Raw genomic sequence first — 16,904 nt, 5'->3', positions numbered from 1 at the left:
GTGTTAGGCCAACGGACTTCGCTCAGTCCCAATATCTCTAGCTTGAGGCCAAAGTTCCAATTCGGTTATTTCTTCTCTCAGTTTCTGTAACAATACAAGATATCAGGAGCAGTAGGTTGTTAGCCTAAAGTCCCTATCCCGCGATAGGGCTGCCATCTTGGACTTAGCTGGCGGGAGCCGGATTTCATAAATTCAGCCGCTTGCTGCAAGACAGACGCTGTTTGAGCCGCCCCTGACCATGGAGAACAGACGCTCGGTTGTTGTTGCACGCCGCCCCTGACCTGAGGAACAGACGCGTGCGGCCACCTTCTCAGTATGCATGAGACCAAAGCATCCACCGGGGTTGGGTACCCGATCTCCGCTTAGGTTACTCGCACCCCAGCCGGCACCGCGGGGAGGTAGAGATAGGAGTTGTGAATAAGAGGTGATATGACCACTATGGGGTCTCGTGTTGCACCGTTTAAAAGAGGTAATACACTATTAGAAAACTACTACTACAAACTACTACAAAAAAATGCTTATAAGCTTCCTAACTCAATAATAGGCGATGGAAGCGCTGACGAATTTGGGTGATGGTTTTGCATTAGTGTAAGTGGGATGCAGCTATAATTTCACCCAACTTTTGACAGTTCTAAAGGCATTTTTCTTAAGGAGAGAAAGAATAACTTTTCGCTTCCATCGCCCATAGACACATGGAGTGGTATCCCGAATACGAAAATATTGTAACAGAACAATTCCTGTAATAGTTATAAAACGATTCGAAACAGTGTAAAAAACGTTTAGAAAATGATATCTGGAACCATAAAAAACATTGCACTTATCTTGAATTCCAAAACGACGGTCTGTTGAATATGGCGTTAAGTTATGTTACTGTTTAAAACTGTTAAAACTCTTATATGGAAGAACTGTTCTGCAAACAGTTGAGATAACTTACGAAAACCGCTCATAGAAGGTGTATTTCGGTCATCAAACTGTTTTAGAAACAGTTATTCTTAAAGTTCTCTTGTAACTGAACATTTACAGTATAAGTTGTATAACGATCCAATATGACGTTCTTCCAACGTTATGCGTATCGTTTTCTGAATCGTAGGGGAATGGAGCACGCACACACACAAAAGAAAATTTTCTTATTCGTGAAAAATTAAAAATAAACATTTTCAGATTTTGTAAAATTTATAGGTATTTATTATACATTTGATTCACATTAATGATAGAATAACGCACTTACAATAATCATGATTTCCACAACTTTGCCTTGCAACCAAGACCGGATCTGTGGTCCAACGGAAAAGGGATCCTCCTGGATCGCTTAGTGCTAATTTAGGACCACTCCATACCCTTCCGACTGGAGGATTAAATTTGTTTTCATCAGCTTCTCCACCAGGTCTCATTTCCGACACACGGGCGGAACGTTGACGCAGCTGCTGGATCCAGAATCCTGACCTCTTTCAGCGTGACGCATTGCTCCTCCAGCGAAAATTTTGCTGAAAAAAAAACTACTTTTTAAATGTTTGTTATTGTTGATGTTTACAAATCAATTTACCTGTTGCGAACATCGCTGGAAAAGTCCCTTTATGTCCTCAAAATCCGATTGGTGGCTGCTGATTTTCGTCCGGAAATCCACAATCGGAGATAACTTATTAGTGCTGGTACCAGTACGGGGGTTTGACTTTGGAATGCGAAAAACGAAGACTTTGTTTTTTTCGTTTTCTTTGTGTTGTAGGCAGTAATGTCAACTAGACTGTTTTTCAAAATTGTTCCAAAATAGAATGAAAATGTGAAAATAAAAAAGCGTTATTGGAGATTTATCAAAATGCACAGATTAAAACTGATATGTATTTGTTTGGTAAAAGGGTTAAAATATGTACAATATTAGTGAATGTAGCATAATAAATGAATTAAAAAAATATTTTTTTACTGGATGCGACGTTAAACTCAACTCAAGGTTCAACAGCATGAGTAGGGGGAAGTGTCCCTATATGCGCATATTGGGTAATATGCGCATACAGCCGATTGACGATATGGCTGGAGATTCATCATATCTAATGAGTGCAGTTTGAGGGTAATACGCTCTTAACACATGGCATAAAAAAATTAAATTATTATATAAAGTCGAAAAAATTTAAAAATTCAAACAAGATTTTTGTCAGTTTTGTTGTAATATATTTAACTTTAATTATTGTGCATACAGATTCTGTGAACAAAAATTTTATTGGTTTTTCTTTCTTATTCATCTGGAAATCGGAAATTCAACAAATCGAAGCTTTTGGCAAAGTTGTAAATGATAAGATATTGAAATAAGAGACAGGTTCTGAATGCCTATATCAAGGCAGGTTAAATGCCTATATCAAGAAAAATAGATTAGTCTTATAAATTTTTTACTTTCTATCATTTAAACATGAAATCTACGCTCAAACCACGATCTTACAGCGAAAAAAGAAGAACTTCCTACTGATCCGATAAAAATACAATATGAACAAAATATTACCCTGAAATATGGCCATATGGCATACTTAACTATGTTTCATGCAAAAGAACTAGTGATGTAAAAAATTTCACCAAAATTTCGGCCTTGACGTATGCTTAACATCCGTTTATACCATTTTCAATTAAATAATATCAAAATATTGCAAGTGGTAATGAAATATAGCTAAAAACATAAATATGCGCATTTAGCCCGCCAGTTTCGGAAATCGGCTATTTTGACTTCTTTAATTATAAAATTATTTTCACAAAAACTGTAAGAGATTTGAACAGAAAAATTTCACTAACGTATATAAAACAGATGTCCGCTCATGTGCATATAGTTTTCAGACTCCTATCTTTTGGAGTATAGGAGAAAATGAGTGCTTTCCTTAATATGCGCATAAAGCCTTCCTCTCCCCTAAAATTTAGAATAGAATATCAAAATATTTTGTTGGTATTTAAAAAACTTAAAACTAGATTACAAATCTAACATTTCACCATCATCAACTATAATTTTTTGTTCATAAAAAATAATGATATATCAAAAATCTATAGATTTTTCCTATGATGAACTTGTTATAATAATTATAACTTTTTGATACATGATTAAATTATAGATTGTAGCATTTTTGGTCCCTAAAAAATGATGATATATCAAAAATCTAAATTTTTAAATAACAACAGATTGAATAACAACTCCTTGAACGGTGAAACCATTGGTTTTTTTTGTTTCGATTATAGTCGTTTTACCATCTTTATGACATTCGCGACTTTATCAACGTTGCAGTTGCCGGATCGTTATTGAAAAACTTATCCGGTACAACTGTGTTCGATGTTTACTCTTGGGCTCGAACTCGCGGACATCGGCTCAGGAGACAACAGACTTGCCAACTGAGCTATATCACAAGCCTTTGAAACCATTGGTATAATATTAAAAATGTATTGATTTTATGTTTTTTTTTTGGAATAAATAAAATAAATAAATCAATAAATAAATACATTTAAAATACATTTTCACATATTAGTGCTAGTTTTTTTTTCAAACCATGTGGCATCTCTGGCCCACGTTTCGATCAATTTTGACGTGAGTTTGACAGATGACATGAACGTTATGCGTTAAGAGCAAACGCACCAATACGGGAGTATACGCGGCCCGGTTTTGCTCATTTCAGCGGACCGATTTTGGTATGCACACTCGTTCGCGCACCGGACGGAAGCATTATTATTTTAAAATTGAGCATTGCACTGAGAAAATTTTTGCAGAAAATATTAAATTATATTTATACCTACTGATCGAGTAAATTTTCGGAGCCGATAGTTTCTTCGCTTTAATTTCGTTTTCGTTATCTGCTATCCGTGACGTGACGTTAAATTCGACATCCTGGTTGAACATGCCATACAGCAGCAACAGGGCCAAGCAGCTTCGAGCGACCAGCAACCGGGTCCTTTGGCGGATGCAGCAAGAATTTCGTGGCAGTAGCAGCCGGAATCACCCGAAAGTAGAGTTCCACCATCAAGCAAAAGGTTTTCCGCCGCTGGTTCCAAGATTTCGGCTTCAGTGAGTCGGAACCGTTTGCCCTGGTGCAGCTAGAAGGTGAACTGTATGCGTCATTGCCCCGGTTCAAACCTATCTGCTAAAGATTCTGCTCATGGGACCGACCACAGTTTCAGCGACTTGACGACCGATAAGTGCAAAACGTTGCTTATACGGTCTCTGTCAGATTGAGATTAAGTGTGGAACGACTAAATATCAGATTGTGAATCTTCGCCACCGGCCCAGGTTAGGTCATTCGAATCGTATCTAGTTTCTAGAAGAAAAACCATTTCAAGTTAAAGTAGATTTAACATGTAATCAACAATAAAAATAAACCTTCATATAATTTTTTTCATTATTCATACGATAATATACCATTTTTATTCTTAAAGTTTCAAATATAGATTTGTCATAAGTTAATGTAAGGCCCTATATTTTTGTCAGTATTTCGAACACTTTTCTGGATAATTTCTTTTTGAGTTTAACTTTGTTTTTTAATGCTTAAAAAGCCCAAACTAGTCCTTCGGAAAGCATTCCCGTCCGCAGTCGTTTTCGTTATGGATATTGTGACCGGAAGACGCAGTACCGCAATTGTCTTGAAAAAAATAATCGTTACTGAAGCGCGCGGCATGGTCATCTCATTTTCCCTCTTCTTCTTCCGGGAGCCACAATCTTTTGAAGGGGGATTTTAACTTATCACGAGCCAGCTTCTCGACGTTGACCAATTCCAGTATATCGTTTGCAATTTTTCTGTCCGGGAATCCATACCGGCTGATACTTTCGTCAATCAATGTTCTGCTGTCACTGCTAGCCAATTCCTTGGTTTGGCCCAACTATGTGAACTAATCGCATAAGTTCAAATTAGTCGGAGTTAGTTTCTGAATGTTAGCTCCGATTCCGATCCGATAATCGATTTCATTTGAACTCAAACCCAACTCAGCGCTCTTTGCAATGCTGATACTGATGGAATCATACTGATGAAACCGTACTGATGGAACTGTTTCAGCTGCTGCTGTTGTCAATTGAGAGCTTTTATTAAACCTGAAATTCAAATAAAATTCATATAGAATTTGCTAAGCCATAAAAAAATTCTCACCTGGTCACCGATGGTAGCTGTGTCGTCATCTTTTATTTCAATAGGTTGCACAAAAAGCTGAAAGTGACTGCGCGCTTCCGGTGGTACTATCAGTTACGACTAATGCCTGTGGTCGCAATCGTGGCTGAGGAACCGGGCGAGTGATGAACTTTTCTTCAGCCAGAGATAGCTCTACTGCTGCTGCTGAGTATAAAAAAAATAGCTAAATCAACAGTTTTTTCACTTACCTTCAAGCGGCGTTGTTGTTACTTGATGATGATCAATTGCAAGTTCTGTGCCTACCGTTCAAAATTATGCTAATTACGACGACCCACTCGGCTTCAAAGAACAGACCCTGGGCCTTCTGCCACAGATTCCGAGGGCACGCGAACAAATGAAAAGAAGAGCCACATTGCTTAATTAATTTACAATTGTTTACTAAAATTATAAAATTTCATTGAATGTCAACAAACTCTGCACGCTGAACTTCGTTTGATTAACTCAGCCTTAAATGGTAGATTTTTTTCAGTGCATGTTTGCTCTCGCCCCTTTCTAGTGAGCAAATTTGGTGATTTTGTCGGTCCCGACGGCAACGGCCCTATTTTTCTCACCCTCATACTAACCCCCGGTGCGGTACGAAAGTGATTAAACGCGTGAGCATTTTCACTATACTCGCGATTGCTGCGGATGCCCTAAGGTTCGAGAACAGTTTTACGATTATTTATTAAATTGAAGTAAATCGTTTAAACCTTCATTCACCTTTTATGATACCATCACTTATTCACATGAACGTTCATATTTCGTTGTTATCGTTGTCGAAGTAAAGTTTAAAAGAATAGCTACGTTCACCAAAACAATCACTATTTCTAGAGCCGTAGATGTATCGTATTGATTATTGAAGCTATAGTTTTTTGGTATGCGGGATGCTATAGATAATGTCAAACATTTGTATTTTCAAATATTAAAAATAAAATAATATTTTTTTCCAAACTATGAAGTTGATCATAAGTCGAATCACCCCAGCGTTGAAAACTTAAAAAGGAATTGTTAAATTTCGCAGGACGTACCGGATCTCTCGGCAATTCGTCGGACTCGGAACATAACAATTAACCGGAATTGGCTGCCAATCTCGAAGCGTGATGATTGCGTTTTTGAAGAAGCTCTTCCTCCGATGATAAAGCAATGTCGGCCGGCCTCATTTCGCCCGCTAAGCGTTAACACTCTCTCTTCGATCGGTAATCGTAAATTATTAGGAAAAAAACAAAAAAAAAACGTAAACAAATCGGCACTAATCAGTTTGGCCGTTGACATTCGCTAATGAATCATCCGAATTGCGACCTTTAATTGCATGTTGAGGCGGTTTGGTAAGAAGCGTTGCAGTTGTGGTTTTTCGACTTTTTTTTTGTCAATTTTTGATTTATTGATAGCGTAAAGACCGTATGTTCCCCCCTATCAAATCGCAAAGCCGATGATAGGTAAATAAAGTTTTTTTTTATTATCGATTCCAAGATATCGAAAGAACCCAACGAAGAAAATTTGTTTACACACGTGTGTGCAGAAAACGACTTAACGTTTATTTTTCCTAAAGAGTTCGTCATCATTAGCAGCATGCTAGCAACGATCTAATCTGATAACAGTTGGAACCTTTCCAGTGAACTTTTGGGTCAACTGTATAGTTTATGGCGATAAAATATTGACAGAGGGACGGGTGCGATAAAAATGGATAAATAAAACAAACTGTTGTAGGGGCAATATAAATGCAAGAAAGCCATATGAATTTTAACGTTAATTCAAAATCAAACTGTATCCAAAAGTAACAAAAACGACTCGAAATATTAAAAGACGTTTGCTAAGCCCGCATAATCCAATACCGTACACTTAATCTTTTGAATTATTTGTTTCTGATTACCTTAAGGGGGGGGTAGGGTCTAACGGGTATAAAAAAAACACAATTTTCACGATTTTTTTCTAGAGCTATCGTTCAAACAAATGTATTCAAATATTTTGCATTATACAAAGCATTGTTAAAAGAACATTTAGTAATTTTTTCGTAGAAATATATTGAAAAATGAGCCGGTGACGGAGCACTTTCGAGGATGCCTTTTAGAAAACAGGATTTGCGGTGGACACTGTATCTCAGCACAGAATCATCAGAAGTCAAAAAATCAGAGCAAAATATTTTTAAAAGATGTTTTTCTGGACCCCAACGTTTTTATTTACCTTGAAAATATTTTTATGAAATTTTTGTGGCTGTTTGAAGTAAAAACTACGATTTTTCACTTAAAAATCCGCCATTTTTCACCTGTAAAATCTCCCCAAAGTAAAAAAAATCGAAAAATAAAAACGTTGGGGTCTGGTATTTTATATGTAGAAAATATGTTCCAAATTTGAAAAGAATCGGATAAGTAGTTTTCAAATGGCGATGTCCACGGACTTTAAAAATGTGCTTTCGAGAAAAACGCGTTTGAAGTTTCTGCTCTTGCTTTCTTGCAGTATTAGATAGGAGGAGATAAAGGCCTATAACTTCTACAGTTTTGCTTCAATTGACTTGAAAATTTGACACAACATTCTTGAAATGTTTTACAATAAGAAAATAAAAAAATAAAAAAATCGATTTTTTGAAAGTGTTAGACCCTACCCCCCCCTTAATAGTCATGATTTTTTTTGCGACTTGGCTTATGGCGTCTTTGCTGAGAATGATAAAAAATGAATACTGAAAGATACGATGAATCATCTCAGACAAAATATGTATGAATTTTCGGGCATCTGAATGTAAAGTGTCTTCGCTGCTACTGTGATGTCACGTAAGAAAAAAAAACACGAGGCAAGAGAACCCGTACGGTTCCGAAAAAAACCCTTCGGATATGGCCAGAAACACCATGGATAGCCGTATCAGAACCGGAAAATGAGCGCATCGGGGCCGACAACAACGCAAGCGATGAAGGTGAGTGAACAAACTGTTTTGTTAGGCGAAAATTTTCAAATTTTTCAACCCTCCGTAGACAGCTCGGAAAAATAAAACAGATGCAATAAACTCCACCACCCGGCCGGACTAAAACCGAAGCAGCGCCAACCATGGTGAACACAGGGCCGTATGAAAGTGGAAGCCACTATAATCAGAGGGAAATTTCCGATTGTCAAGCCACCATATGGAGACTACAGTATTTCTTCTAGGCGCTGAACGTTTATGGATTCAAGGTAATAATTTAATAAAACACTATTCTAACTAGAATGATTTAAATTTCGTTTCGATGTTTTGCAGGTACAGTAATCTGGATTGGCAAAGCAAATGCTGGTGACGGGTCTAGAAGAAATTACTCTCGTTCGAACAGGTTTGAACAAATTCCCAGCAGCAGCCGTCACTCCGGAAGAAACCACAACCAAACAAAATGCGCAAATTCTGGCTGGGTTTGTTTATTTGTCTGGGAAGCTGCAATGGTGCCGTGGTAGCAATCAAATTCTGGCTGGGAGGTTTCGCAAACCAATGAGTGGGTACCTTTTAATCATACATCTCGACTAATTGTGCTGACTTAAAAATTGTATTTTCCAGGAAATGACTGGAGGGTGGAACAGCAACGATGGCATGGCCCAGGAAACAGAAGACAGAGTTTACACCGATATGCGGGAATGGCAACTAGGAGGAGCAAAACGCTTCCTTCGCTGAAGCAATCGCTCCATTCCCGTATCTGTTATTCCAACTCCTAGAAGCTGTGCCAAACCTGGGTCGAGCTGGAGGAATCGGTTTGTAAACATCGTCACCAGACAGAGTTGCTCCTTGCTCGAGTTGAAAGTTTCTAACAATAGTGATAGTGGTAAGGTTTTATTTGGAATAGCTTAGTTCAAATTTGTAATTTATAACATTCGATAACTTTACAGCCTGCTGTTACCAGTCGACCGAATTGAAACAACATTTAAAAAAAACAACGGTACGCTGCCTGCTGACCGAGCTGGATCCACCATGCCCTCAGTCGAGAACGACGACATCAGCAGCAGCTCGCCGAAAATGAAAATTGTCCAAACCGCAACAGGCAGAACACCTCTTTCTCCAGCATTTGTGTGGAGCCATTCATCAGTTAAGCTGCGTTTGTTAGGTCTGGGCGCAACCGGAGACACGGCCACAGCACCCACGCATGAAAGCAACACCCTCGGAGGCTCGTGTGTGGCACCAGCCTTTAACAAGCACTGCATTACTAAAGGATCCGCCAGCTCACACAGTGCACCTTGAGTTCCCGGCAAAGTACCTCTACATATTCTCCAAGTCAAACGGCACCATTTCAAATAGTCGGGCACGTTTTGCGACTCCCTTCATCCGTCTCTTAAGGTGGACCGTTCGGTAGGTCACGAATGCGAACTGTGGGTTAGAACCCTCCCCTCCTTGAGCACGCTCATGAAAAAAGCCGCTGAGATGCTCGCGGGGCTGCTGAAAAATTCAATCTGTCACACGTGTTGTGGATCACTACAAAGGACATCTTCTGTTCAACTTAGGGTCCTTAGGGAATTTCAAAAGCTGATCGACAACGATAAAGCCGCAATCGCCATTCCAGCTTCCAGACAGTGGCCTTTCCGAGCACATTATGAGAACGATGTGCCGAGCCAGTCCGGATTCCGTCAAGGACCTGAAAAGATTTGTCTACAACAAAGATTCCGAAACTTATAATTAGAGTTGAGCGAAGTTGTAAAAATATATTTGTATAAGGTACACCGGGGTAAGTGTGGACGGGTTTTCGTATAGTTCAACTTTAAAAAATCATAAAAAAATCAGCAGTGGAGCAATTTTGATAAATTGACGTTCAATGTGATGCAGGACATGTTTTTTACAAAAGCTGAAGAGATGAGCTCGATAGAAGCAAAGCGAAAAAAGTTATCACGCAAATCGTTATGGACGGCTGGTGTCTTCACTTACCCCGCATTATGGGGTAAGTGTGGACGGTAGATTTTCCCTTTGATTTCTCAGGAAATTTTTAAAAAATTTGTGTTTTCTTGGTTGAAAACGTTACTTTATTGCTCGAACCGTCCAAAATTTTGAAAAAAGTTCATGATACTATAATTATAGTGTGTAATTTATGTTACAACACACGAGATCCGATTTCATCAAAAACACAGAACAAATAAGTACTATACTCAAATTTTCATGATCCGAATGCTTAATATAGCTAAATAATACAACTCATAAAGGATGAAGGACAGAAAATTGAAAAATTGTGTAAACATCAAGTCTTTTTAAAGCCGTCCACACTTACCCCAGGTAGGGGTTGGAGACAAAATTTTAGTTTTTTGTAAACAAACTCTTTTTTCTTAATTTTTAACCGCCGTTTCTTTTCCTAACTGGTTGTTTGGAATGTAAGGATTGTTTCAATGTAGAGTTTTTCATCGAGAGCCAGCTAGTTTAGGAGAAATTTGCAATTGAAAAAGATGCACATCAACTCGACATCGTAGTTGAAAATAGAAAATTCCGAAAAAGTCGCTTTAAACAACCGTTATTGTCTGAATCGTATCTTTTTCACAGTTATTGGATAGATTACAAGTAAATTGAACATTCTGCATCCAAAGTTTGAAAAAATAGTGCGCAGTATTGTTTTCATAGCCATCGTCCACACTTACCCCGGTGTACCTTATGTAATATGTAAGAAATTGTATTGCCAAACGTCTCAATGACTAAAATCTATGTCTATTTAGGTTATTGCGATACTTTAAAAATAAAATAGTATGATAACACGAATCGTTTATTTTAATCTGTAACGAATCGAAAAAAGATCCTTGAAAGATTCACTCTATCGTTATAAAAACTTAAAATGCATGATATAACAACGATTACATCTATCGTTTTGCTACATTTTCGAGAAAAATCTCTCTAGAAAAAAGCAAAAAAATGAATCGTTTATTTACTTAGCAACCCGTTCCCTGTATCGTTATTTGTGTCTAAACGATTCCATTTGATGAAAAAACGATTAGCATAATCGTTCATTAATAATCCAAAACCATTAAGGGAATCTTTTGGGTGTCTTGGGAAGAAGATAATGGGGATCGTTATTGAATAATACTGCTCCATGCGGGAGCTCAGAGTTTTTTTTTTAGAATCGGTAAGTACTATCTAAATTTAGCAGAAAAGTAAGCAAACCAATCGGTATGCAATTTATTTAGTTATGGTTCTTTTTTTTAGGAATTTTAACAACCGGATCTCAAAATGTGGCTGAAGAGAATAAATACGCTTCGATTGCAATTTACCAGAGGAATTCAACGATGTTGATCAGGAAAATGATGCCCTTTTCTAGAATATATTGTGCATTTTGAACGTCCCCTCAGACAAAATTGACTGTGTTAAAGACTGCCCCGATACACTGTATCATATATACACTATAAAATAACCGTAATTTCAAAAATCGTCTAGTGTTTAACCAAATTTTGGCTGTCTACTGTTGTTTACATCCAAATAAAGTAAGCGTTGTCACTTTTGATTGTGTTTCGCGATGAAATGCGTGGCCTCACTTCCAAGTAAAGAAAACGGATTGTGCACAAATGGGGCACTGTTAGGGGTCTTTTAATTTTTCTGAAAGTTGATGAAATTGTGTAACGTCGATTAGGTATCCCGAGACCAAAATGAAAACTGATCAACCTGTGGGACTATTTAAAAATTAAAAAAAAATACATCTCAATTGAAGTTTGTTGGTCAAACAAGAGCCAAAATTATGATTTTTTTTTCTTAATATATGTAGATTATTGACTAAACAAACGTCTAGAAAACTGACTGACTAACTGAAAAAACCGTGTGAATCAAATTTGTATCTTATTCTGTACTACTGGATCATATTGGATTTATAAATTTCACATAATTTTTTTAATCTAAATTTTCTACGCTTGTTAACATTTCTAAAAGCTTAAACCATTTCTAAAGCAATAATTTAAACCCAGTTTGCAAATCTGTAGGGGAGAGTGGGGATACTTGATCCCCTTTTCTTATTTTCACCATTTTCCAAAAATTAGAACGATACTTGAACCCGTAGATGAACTAGAAGCATTTTCGCGGGAATAAAAAAATTGCGATATTTTTTAAGTTCAGAGAGACTTGATCCTCTATTGAAGGAGACTTGATCCTTAATTCATTAAGCCCTAATCCTTGAAAAAAAAATCTAACAAAACCCCAAGATATATTGGAACAAATATTTTGGTTATTATTTATCCATGTAAGGAACATTTAAAAGTGATGAAAAAAGATCTTGAAGACACATTTCGTGAAACTTTTCTAACAAAGTTAGAAATTACTCAAACAATTATTTTGTTCAAATTTTTTTAAACTTAAAGCATTGTTGTTTTGATACATTTGGCAAATTTTTCTAGAACATTTGATGCTTGTAGAACATTCCAGTTTTGAGATATAGCTAAGGAATCAAGTATACCCAGGGATCAAGTATTCTCACTCTCCCCTACTCTACTAACAAGGGTAGAGAAGAATGGTGGTACTTGGTCCCCTTTTCTTATTTTTATTGTATCTTTTTGAAAAAAAAAATTTGTGTATGCTCCAGAAGTTAGAATGCGCCCATATATAAACTAGAAGCATTTTCGAGAGACGAAATAAATTGTGATGTTTTTTAAGTTAAAGGATCATTTATTTGAGGAGCCCTAAGCCTCATCAAACGAAAACAAAAGATAAAAGGTTCATTGACTATTTTCGCCATGTTAGTTCACAGTTTGTAAGTGTCAAACAAAGAGAATTCTAAAAGACTGTCTTCTATCCTATAGTCACTGCATATTTAAAGGCGCATTTTTTCTAATTTTCAGATAAAATCAGATTTTTAGTCCTTTTTTATCAGGTAACTAGCTGATAACGTACGAACTTCGTTTCGCAACCAATTCAAAAATGTGATTAAATAAGATGATGTTTGTCAAACAAAGTTGAATATTCTCTACATTGAATAAAAAATACCGTCAAACGGGACATCATACAAAAGCAGAGTTAGATGCAACATTTGTATACCACAACACTCATTCAATTTTTATTTCAATATACTGTAATGAAGTTATCATTGAATGATAACAAATTGATGATGACATAGTTTTTAATATCGTGAAAGAGTTTTTAAAAATTTTTGATTCTCATAAAAAAATTAAGAAATCGAGCTGTAGATGTACAAATTTTAACATTTTTCGAACTTTACCTAGTATGACGGATTGGCATAATGATATCACCTACAAACTTTATATTTACATTATCCTAAACTAACACTGTTGGTGTATAAATATTTTTCGGACAATCAACTTTTTTTTGTAAATAAATATTTTTATAATTCAGTTAGCTGCCTGGGGCAAAATGCAACAAAATGCAAATCAGAACTAAATCTCATGAATCGCGTTTCCATATGCAGGGATATGATTGTTTAACATTATGCGTTTGTTAACATGAAAATTTCATCCATCCTAAGATTTATTTCCATGATTTCAGCTAATAGAATATTTTGTAGTATTTTTTACCCCTTAATATATGCAGCAGATGAACACTTTTTTCTTAAAAAAAATTTGTCAGAAAAAATTTAAAAGTTAATTCAAACAAAACCTAAAATTACTGCAATTGGTGCTTTATGCGTTATGACAACAAAAATGTATCAAAAACTATAAATTATCAATCGTTTTCATTTGATTTTTCATTGACAGAGTTTATTGAAACTTACCCCTTTTTCTTAGTTGGTAGGGTGAAAATTGCATGTTTTTGTAAATTTAATAATAACTGGTAAAACCAATATTTTGTTCTGACTACGTCAGTTTCGTGTCCCATCAACCTTAAAACTTTTGATGTACAAGAGGTATGTTCAAATTTAAATTAAAATTCCTTAAGGAATATATTATAAAGAACCAAAAATAAAACCTATTCCTCTTCAAGCCATATTCATCTTTGAAAACGATTGATATAAAAAAATAATCCGAAAGTCTGTATCCGTGAATAGAATGAATTTAAATTTGAATTATGAATTTTGAGTACTCTCAAAAAGTATTTATCTATCAAAGAGTTACTAGCTTAAGAGATTTGTTTCTTTTGAAAAACTTATTGATAAAACGTGATGAATAACTTATGCAAAATAGCCATTTTTTTTGTTCTTGATTAAAAATTTGCTAAAAAAAGGTTATCAAAATTACTTTTTAATAAAATGAAACTATCGAAAAGTTTTTAATGAAATTCAAATGCATCGGTTTACTTTTGCTTATGATTTTGCTGCTTTTCAGTTCTTTTTAAAAACATTATTTTTGAACATTTTCAAGAGTTTTCCAGAGGAGATCTTTTATCTCAGCCCTATGCGTCGGTGGCGCCGGACCCTTAGGTAGGTAGGTTTCCAATTATTTCCATACCTTTTCTGAAGCACACATTTGAACAGAGCTGATTCTGAGTTCCAAGTTAGCCTTGCTGGAGTGCGGTCACGTTTTTTCTCCCTCGTGTTTGCTCGTTGTTTTGTTGCTATTTTCATTCTTCCAAATAATAATCGAATAATTAGTCAAGTGGAGTTGTGAAATTGTTAATATGTGATAATAAGATAAGTGTATCAAGCTTGATTGAACTGAAAGATATCTTTAATTCGGTTCGGGAGTGCGTGTAAATGAAGTTGAACATCTTCGAAAATCGGTGAAATGCTTGATGCGCAGTTTCAACGCTGCAATGAGGGAGACACTTTTTGTGGCTGAATAGACAGCTTTGAATGCAGCCGATGGATAGTACTTGTTTAGTTTGAATATTGAGTGTGAAAAACTTTTTGTGATTTAAAGATGTTGAAGAAAATCTAAATGAAAGTTTCTTTCGAGATATTAGGCTTTCCAGCATGGTTGCCTAGGTAACACACGGCACGACTATCCATTTCGTGGAATTCAAACGAATGTCAGCGCTTGCTTAGATGGATTTGTCTTACAATTGATCTAAAGAATGTAAATAAGCGCATACGTTGGCGAAACTGCGGTGAATCCGTGCACCCATGGTGGATTATCTACATACATACATACACACATTTGAACAGAGCTGATTCTACTTTTTTATTTATTTCAATAGACTCTGGCCATTCGCATGGTCCTTGTTTACATTTATTCGTTGAGAAACTCTCTCAACAGGTATTATAGCGCCAGCACTAAATTTTACTTCGGAAGTCCGGACTTCCGATCCCGAACTTACTTCCGAACTTTTGACAGTTGTGTTTAAAAAATAACAGTGTATTATATTCAACGTTGCCACACATAAATTTGTACCCACCAGAGAATCTCTACATACTTTAAGCGGGCCACAGGGCCACAGATTACACAACATTGGTACAAATGCGATGAAATTTTGTCGCTGTGAACACGATTTGCGTGTATGGCACTGCTTGTATGATCGCCCGAACGGTTTGAGTAAAATCGGTCGGGATCGAAATATTTTGTTAAAACCTGGGGGAGAAAGACTGAATAAAAAAAGAAAAAAATCTTTCAAACGTCAAATTTCTCTCATCAATCTACCGACCAGTACGAAGGTTCAAAATTTTACTTTCTTATTTAGTGATTTTTAATGAAACTTTTTTGATGCAGAAAAGCACTTGTTTTGCATAAAACAATGATTTGATTAGGTTTTGTTTTGCTCTGGCAAATTCTTGCATGATCAGGCGTATTGAATCGTTCAAATTTCGTCAAAGTTTTGAAGCTGATAAATAAAACTGGGTTGATTAATGGTTGTTCTAAAAATGTAGCTTAATCTAAATTTAGCACCTAAGCAACTGAGTTACATGACTCGCTACACGAAACTGATCATCTAAAGTTTAAATTTGAACGATTACAAATCTTTTCAACAATTGCTGGCTTTTTGCCGAACAGTAAAAAAAACGATACAGAAAACGATACAGCAAATTTCAGTCTTCCTCCCCCAGGTAAAAACCACCCTCAGCCGGGGTGGAAATGTTTTTTTTTGCTGTTGCTGTTACTGTTTTCGCCAGCAATCGTTTGTGTTCGCGTGAAATATACTCTTCCGGGCAAGAATGAGATACACAAACGATTCAAATGAATTTGTGGCAACGTTGATTTTATGTGAATTTGGCGCACGCTTAAATAAAACGACTCAATATGTTTTGGTCGGAACCCGCATAGCTAAATACTGTACTCTAAATCGTACTTATTATTCCGTTCTCATTACATTAATAGTACCTCATCATATTGCGTCTTGGCTTGATGTGCCTTTGCTTAAACAGATAAAATATGATTTCCGAAAGATATGATTAATATTCCTAGAAACAAAATGATAATTTTTGCAACGCGATGAAATGATTATGAATTATTTCGGAAAGATACAGTCAATGGTCATAAAAATAAATTGAGAATTTTTGCAACACGCTAATTTTTCCAACCACTTTTTCTGCTGTCACTTAACTGCACGTGGCCAGGTGCTAAAAAAATCTCCCGGCTTAGTTCTGGCCAATTTGAAAAGAGTCAGAGCTGGAAGGAGTCGGAACGCTTGGCAACGGATCAGCTCTGTTGATGATGGTGATGGTGAGTTCTTATTCAGCACTTGTAATAATTCATGATCATTAAAAAAATATTTTTTTCCAGGTGCTGCAAGGCGAGGACGCGGAAAGATGCACTCAGGCAAATTCTTATTATAATTTTCATAAGATGCATCTTATGAACCGCTTTTTAGAGTGTAAAATGATGTTTCATAAGAGTCTTATGAAATTCCTTCAATTTTCATACGATGTTCTTATGAAAAATAGAAGAAACGGCATTGTGAAAAAAAATGAACACATTCATTCGTAGCCTCAGTTTTTTTTTCATCATCTAACAGTACGAAGCAATCGCCGGTTCATATATGATACTATAGTTATTATAGTTTTCCTT

General features: G+C 36.2%; 1 long non-coding RNA gene across 1 annotated transcript; it reads left to right on the top strand.

Annotated features, from left to right (window-relative positions):
• Window positions 1-7,804: 7,804 nt before the first annotated feature.
• Window positions 7,805-9,178, top strand: LOC129756744 (uncharacterized). The gene is made up of 5 exons (XR_008739526.1): window positions 7,805-8,019; window positions 8,078-8,273; window positions 8,338-8,563; window positions 8,626-8,887; window positions 8,952-9,178. It is a non-coding gene; the product is annotated as an uncharacterized LOC129756744 (long non-coding RNA).
• Window positions 9,179-16,904: the final 7,726 nt, after the last annotated feature.

Source organism: Uranotaenia lowii, chromosome 3 (genome assembly GCF_029784155.1).
Source record: "Uranotaenia lowii strain MFRU-FL chromosome 3, ASM2978415v1, whole genome shotgun sequence".
NCBI classification, from domain to species: Eukaryota; Metazoa; Arthropoda; class Insecta; order Diptera; family Culicidae; genus Uranotaenia; species Uranotaenia lowii.
This window is presented reverse-complemented; position numbering and strand designations above follow the sequence as displayed.